The sequence below is a fragment of the Engraulis encrasicolus genome, chromosome 1, assembly GCF_034702125.1.
Source record: "Engraulis encrasicolus isolate BLACKSEA-1 chromosome 1, IST_EnEncr_1.0, whole genome shotgun sequence".
NCBI lineage: Eukaryota > Metazoa > Chordata > Actinopteri > Clupeiformes > Engraulidae > Engraulis > Engraulis encrasicolus.
The window spans coordinates 29,882,083-29,889,670 of record NC_085857.1 but is presented as its reverse complement, the minus strand read 5'-3'; the positions used below and the strand labels follow the sequence as shown (position 1 = coordinate 29,889,670).

The 7,588-nt window shown below is 44.2% G+C and overlaps 1 protein-coding gene across 2 annotated transcripts in view; it reads left to right on the top strand.

The window, feature by feature from the left end:
* The first annotated feature begins 1,103 nt into the window (after positions 1–1,103).
* LOC134450151 (N-acetyllactosaminide beta-1,3-N-acetylglucosaminyltransferase 2-like) overlaps positions 1,104–7,588 on the top strand; it is a 31,799-nt gene continuing 25,314 nt past the window's right edge. For both annotated transcript variants that reach the window (XM_063200016.1, XM_063200009.1), the window contains exon 1: positions 1,104–1,384. The gene's annotated coding sequence lies outside the window, so the exon portion shown is untranslated. The remainder of the gene's footprint in view (positions 1,385–7,588) is intronic.

The following is a 7,588-nucleotide window of genomic DNA, read 5'->3' as shown; positions in this document are numbered from 1 at the left end:
CCTCCCACGGATAGCCTCATACAGTCTCGTGCCGTTGGGCCGAGAGACTAGTCTCTTGGCCCAGCGGTATCGTACTGTGTCTCCCATTGCCGAACCGTTGTAGTTGACGAGGTCGCACGTTCGATCCCCGAGGGGGGTGAACAGGTGCAAGATGACCTCCGTCACAGTGGTGCCGTATGACCCGGGATGGGAGTGAGGTTTAAGGGGGAGAGTGTAACGGAGGCTAACTAGCACAGAGTTGGCGTGGAACGTTGGTAAACCTCCCTCCGATAGCCTCATACAGTCTCGTGCCGTTGGGCCGAGAGACTAGTCTCTTGGCCCAGCGGTATCGTACTGTGTCTCCCATTGCCGAACCGTTGTAGTTGACGAGGTCGCACGTTCGATCCCCGAGGGGGGTGAACAGGTGCAAGATGACCTCCGTCACACATAAAGTGACCTATAGCCTATCACAAACATAAAGAAAAATAATGAAAAGCTGACCTTCACTTTGAGATTTACCCACGAAAATAGGCTATCTACTGTAGTGTGCACAAAAGCTGTAGCCTATGAGGCTATGCTTCTCAGTTTAATATGACCGTCTGGAACTAAAATAGACCTACATCTGGGGCAACAAATGGTCATATTCTTAAAGACGGGCTAAATTCAAATTAAAATTGCATTCAGCTACCAGAATAAATAGGCCTACACCATGGCTTGTTTATACCTGTGTCACACAAAGCAAACAGAAATACAATGTTAAAGCAAATAAAAGGAAGACTAACATTGGTTCACAAAGAATTGGCCTCCAGTGTGTAAATTAGCCTACCATCAAACTGTATGAGCCTTATCTACTCGACTATGCACTGCAAACAAATTGCGGGGGAGGCTGAACCTGTCATTGTTTAGTGAGGGGTGGACAAATGTTGACATCTGGGGCGACATGGGGAGACGCAGGCTATTATTGAGATTCGCCTGGGGAAAACCTTTAAGAAGCAGAGAATTGTTGTCAGGCTGATAGATACCCCCACCCCCACCCCTACCATAGCTGCCAGACGCACTCATACACCGGGCAGACACACCCCAACTGCCGCCGGCGCACGCACACAGAACAGCGCACATGCGAGAATGGGGAGGGGCTGTTACTAGTCTGTCGACACAAGTCAGTCGAGAGCAGGGAAGCGTCCATATGGGCAACGCGCGACGCAGACAGCCGCAACCCGCTGCTGCGCCGCATCTCACCGCACACAGGTCCAAGTCCAACTCAAATCACTTGACAAGCTAACTTTTGAAGGTGAAGGAAGGACACACGGACCCACCAACATGAGGAATACATGGTGAACGTTCTGTTGGGAGTATCATCACGGGCAGAAGTTGACGAACGAGTCCACAACACAGTCAGATGAAGGTAGGAACTCTCACGCGGAAGGTAGATTGACAGAATAGCCTACATACTAAACTAACAGCTCTATTAAGCTCATATGTGTAGCTCAGTAATGTACGAAGCTACGCTAACATATCTCCGCAATCAAGTTGACTGTCAATAGCACGTTTCCTGTCTTTAGATTTTCATTCACTCACGAAACGAATACATCTTTTCTTTTTTGTCAGCTCCCTTTCTACACACGGCAATACCTGTCTGAAGTCGAAAAGTAGCCTACTGTACGAGCAGTGTGTGGTTGACACTTGACAGGTTCTTCGGTTTTGGTAAAGCAGACCTCTTCAGCTATCGTCAGGGAAACAGGCTGTCCTGTTCACCTGCGGTGACCGTTTGTAACCTTGTGCTACATGTGAGCGGCGAAAAAGTTTGCCTGTCAGGTGTGTCGCAGGACAGGATCATGCTGTAATCCCATGTGGTTAAAAATGTTACATAAACTCAGCCCTACATTTGGTCTTTCGGTTTTGCAGTTTGCAGTTTAATATACCTTGGCATTCGCAGTATCGTTAGTCTAGTTCTAGTTGTGTGCGTGTGGTGTGTGATCGTCTGCAATGCATTTCCATTGCCCTGACTTATCACGTTACTGATTGACAGCGCTGACAAAAAGCGTGCAAAAATTCTCGGCACGTGAGGAATTTCTTGGTGTCTCTAAACGTGTCTGTTCAAGATCACGTTGGAGATTTGATTTTAAAAGAGTAATGAGAAATATTGACGTAGAGCTCTAGACATTCACCTTCTAATAACTCACACACCAGCTGTCATTTCACTGCACTGTAGGCATTCACGACATCTGTCCCATACTTAACTCTGATGCATGCCATTTTGCCATTAGGGAGCATTTATTTTACATGAAATACAAAGTAAGCTATGCTGAACATTTCAATCAACGCTTTGTGCATTCAGTCAGATGCTGTTTAGTTTGCCACTTCCCTAAAGAAGAACTGTGCGTGACCTTTTCCTTTCCATGTCTGACCGTTTGATGGAAAGAAATTAAACAGACACACACAGTTTGTAAAGTGGAAACTAATCATGTCGCACTGGCTAATAACTTACATATTCTATGTAGCTCGAATACAGCACGACCCATCATCACTGACGGTGGATAAGCTACACAGAACAGCTTGTAGCCTTAGTGTTTCCTTTTTTGTAATAGAATAGGCCTAAGCGCATGTAATATAACGACTTAAGCCTATCTTATCAGATAATTTGTGACATTTAACTTAAACATTCATTACAAACGTAGGCCTACTCTGGACCTTCTTGTATAGGTCGTGCCTTATAATTGTGCCTGTCCTGGAGTTTGGTTACACCAAACAATAACAACAACAAACACTATTGAATCGGTGAATGAGAAGCATCACAGACAGTAACAAACAGCTCCAGCTGCTTCTGGCCCCCAGGTACAGTGGCAACTTAAAGGTGCACTGTGTAGGATGCAGGCCAGAGTACTTGTAGGTGTTGAAATTATGCTGATCATTTAAACTGTGCTGCCTATTGGTAAATGCAACATTTTCATGGATATTTACTAAATAATAAACGAATGCCTACTAGTGTGACCAAAGTGTAGTAAGTTTTGCAGCTAAAAATGTCTATTTCTGGAAATTCAAAATGTCGGACCATGGAGAAGATCCCGCATTTCATGTATGAAAAGTGCTTTTTTTTCCCAGTCGTAATGAATACTTAGAATTTGATGGTGGTGGTACGTATTCGTGAAAAGGTAACATTTCTGAATGGGCAGCATTCATTCTGGAAATAAACTACTAAAAATATTACACAGTGCACATTTAATGTACATGAATAGTGTAAGATTGCCAATGCATTGTTGCTTTAGCCCTGGCCAGTGGGGTAAAACAGGCCAGGGCAAAGATGTAAGAAAAAAATCCACTTAGGCCCCTCTCCCCCCCCCCCAGCTCCCTGCATTAGCTGGTTTCTTTTCAGTTGGTGGAAACCTCACCCCTAAAAAGAACTCTGCATCATTTTATTCATCAGTTTACTTGGCAGCTGGGCCCCAGCTAGCTTCAATGGATGAGTCTTCACTGATCTCAAATAGTTTCACCTGAATCCCCTCAGGCAGCCTATGAGCACAGTGGCGGGCAGATGTGTGAATCAATGCTGTTGCTTTGAAAAGTGTTGTTGCTTTGCCCTGGCCTGTCAGAAGAGATGGGGGGTATGCCAAGAACATGGTTAAGTGATAAACCTGATGAAGTTAACCTTCGGGAAGAGCTAAACCTTCTAATACTAGATAGCCCACAGGTAACATTTGGTTTAGAACATGAGGAGCCCATGCTCGTCTATGAGATTATTTCCCGGGACCACTATCTCAAGGTTGACTTTACCTGGCTTACCACACAGGGCAAGGCTGGGTGGACTCAAGACCAGACGTGGGCTATTATTTTGGGCCAAGGACCAAATTGGGTTCGCAAGGTTGTGCAAAGGGCCAAATCTTGCAGGTAACGTAGCCTCTTAGGCTACTGCAGATGGGGTCGCCGGTGCTATTCACTATTTGCTGAAAATAATCAACTACATTATAACAACATTGCTATGACATTACAGAGAGCCGTAAGCAACAGATTAAGACATTGGCATTACAATTTTGGTGATAGTATGGTTATAACATAGGCTCTGCGCTAAAGGATTAATTGTGTCAGTAGTAATAACAAACAACGTATGCCAACATAATTTTTGACCATTTCATTCATGCACATTCTAATGGAATGTATTTAGATGAATACATGTGCCTTGGTTAATCTCAAAGCCACAAGACCCCTGTGTTGGGTAGCCATTTTAAGAATGTTGGAGAGCATCATATTGGATTGAAAAGTTGTCTTTTGTTTACAAGCTGTGGGCCAAATTAAGTGCTGCTCTGTGAGGCTTGTGTCTGATGAGGGACCTTCGACCCGTTCATGAGCATTGATTGAAATCTCAAGTGCTCCACCTTGCTCTGTCTTTCCCACATTTTCCCCTCACATTCTTGTAGCACGCCTTGCCCCCACCACAGCACAGAGCAGGGTGGACACTAGAGACCATGCTGTATGGGACCAGGGGTCAGTTCATGACTGTGGAAATCCCAGGTATAAGCTTAGCTCGTCACCCTGGCCAACCCCCAACTAACTAACACACTTTTGTAGCACCCCTGCCCCACACAGGGCAGAATGGAAACTAGATTAGATTGGATTAGATTAGATAGCTTTATTGGTACCTAAGGGTAGATTTGATTTGCAGTAAAGTGAGCTTCGCTCATACAAAACATTCAGGACATATAGAGCACACATAACATACAAGCAAGCAACCCACAATGAACATACAGACAATATTAGAAACATCATGTCGAATGTGTTTTATGTGTTTTAAGATGCCCACTCCCACCCTTGTATTTTGCTTACAAGGGTGCAGACAGCAGGAGGCAAAGGTGACAGTTGTCCCGTGCCCAGTGAGAGATGGGGGCCCGAATTAGTTACTCATTTCATTGCATCTATTGGGGAGTGGGGCCCTTTCAGATCACTTTGTCCCAGGCCTGGCCGAATCTGTCACTGGCCCTGTTTGCTTACATGAACTTATACCAGAGAGAGTAGAGAGAGAGAGGTTCCATTGACCCATTGTTTCCTGGTTCTACTGTCGCAAGGGGGTGGGGGGGGCTCCCCCTTTAGGCAGACCGAAGGACTGTTCTATTCAATGCTAGGAGTATTATGACACGCCCCTTTAGGTGCCCATAGAAACCTATTATGTTGGCATATCTCTATACACTTAAAGAATCTCTGTTTATACCTTGTATTTGTATTTGTGATTGGCCACATTGTGATAGGCCATAGATGTTGTGGTAGTGGTGGGTTGTGGAAGCATGGTAATTTATTTATGTATTTGTTCGTTTGTTTATTTATTTACCAAACAATCATATGAAGGCACAAAGTAGCCCTGTGTGCCACTGATAAGATGAGATGCAGAAAAAAGAAGGGGTGGGGGCGAGGAGTGTCGGGAAGCATGTGTTGTCTTGTGGTACATTATGCTAATTGGGGGTCCTGGGATTGGGATGACGGGAAAAGAATAGCATATAGTGAGGATCAGGTGGGGAACACGTGCACACACACGCAGACACTCACTCATGTGCGCACGCATGCACACACACACACACACATTTTCTTCACTCTTCCCTTACCGGTGCAGGGCAGGGCAGGCTTTATGGTGTCAGGCCAGGGCCAAAAGGAATGCTCTCTCGCTCACTCTCTCTCTCTCTCTCTCTCTCTCTCTCTCTCTCTCTCTCTCTCTCTCTCTCTCTCTCTCTCTCTCTGTGTGTTTGCACCCCTACGCAGGGCAGGGCAGGGCAGGGCAGGGCAGGCCATCAATGCCAAGGCCAGGAGGAATGTGTCAGGTCAGGGTGAAGTCGCCTCGTCTTTGTAGAAGCTGAGAATACCCAGGCTCTTAGAACACCCAGCACTGGCTTTATGAAAATCCAATAGCCTATGACCTCAATTTCTGGAGCATTTGTCTTTGATACTTCAGAATGTCCAGCGATTTGATTGATGCATTTCACTACTCAGTTATGTTTGGGTGATTTCCAATTTCCACTTAACATTTCCAATAAAGTACATGCCTATCAAGCACAAGCAGGTAATTGAAGTGCTTCTGTGTCTTCACCTTTTCCCCTTGGTGCTCATCAGTAGGGGCTCTCAAACTTGGTCCAGGTAAACAAATGCTGAGGCACTTCAAGGATGCAATTTGCAAGCCAAATAAAAAAAGTAAAAATTGCAACCTTGAGTGCCTCAGTATTTGTCTACCTGGACAAAGTACATGCATATGTCTGAGTGGATGCTTGAAATAGAATGGCAAACAAACACATTACCCAGTAGGCTACACTTCTGGATGCCTTGCTGTAGCCCAGGGGTTCCCTACCTTTTATAATCTTTTCCAATATTACATTACACTTAGATGGCATTTTTATTCAAAGCGACTCACAGTTATTTTACAGGGTTTTGGTTACAGTTCCTGGAGCAATGTTGGGGTAGGTCAGATGCCTTGCTCAAAGGCACTTCAGTCATGGATGGAGGTGTAGGGAGAGCTAAGGATGGGGTTCGATCCTGCCACCTTCTGATCTTACAGTATTTCTCAATTGGTTTTGTACATTTTTCGAATCTCTCTCGCAATTTGCAAAACATAATATTCATTCTCAAAACAGCTTTAACAAATGGCAAAACACGGTGGATAACCTGCAAAACCGAGTCTCTTGCTCAAAACCCTTATTTGTCTTTCAAAACCAAGTTTTTTGTGTCAATAAACGTATCCGCGCCAGCAGAATGGTTAGTCATTGTGTCATAGTGTATGGACAAGCTAGTCAAATCAATTTCTCATGTTGTCTCATTGAATAGTACACTCTTGAGGATCTTTTCTGAAGCGAAATGCTGTTTAGATTGGATGGGAAATGTTGTAAATTCAGTTTTATATTACATTGATCAGATAAGATTGAGATAGTTTCATGCATTCAGTGACAAAGCTTTTTGAGTGATATGACAAAAGCAATTGATAATGTACGAAATCACTGAGAATTGTACACAGCCATGGCATGGTGGACGAGAGCATTTGCTATATGCCGAAAACAATGAGAAACTGATTTGACCATGTGCAGAGGTAACACCAGGAAGTCACAATTGAACAAAGACTTTTGAGAATCATTATTCTGTTGTGAGAAATGTACAAAACCAATTGAGAAAAACTGTAATACCAACGCCCTAAACATTAGGTCACGGCTGCCCTTAGTTGGTCTTAGAATCGGAAAAGTTGCAGGTTTTGAATCCCAGTGTCATCTATGGATGTGGTTCCCTTGTGCAAGGCACCTAACGTAACCTTAAAGGGCAACTCCTGCCAATTTCAATGTGCTGTTGTATTGCTCATAGTATTGCATAGGCCTACTCCAAATATTTTCCCAAAAGGTATCGCTGTCTGCTAATGTTGCATAACCTTTTGGATGTTTTTGGGAATAAATAAAGATGTTTTTTTGAAATGTAAACAAAAGTTGCCCCCATTAGAATAGCTCATATCTCAGAAAGGGCTGAACCAAAAAATGCGGTGTCACCGGGTACTGACAAGTCAAGGGTAGCGTGAGCAATACAACAGCACATTGAAATTGGCAGGAGTTGCCCTTTAAATCTGGAAGTTGTGTTGCTTAGACGTGTTTTTTGCCTG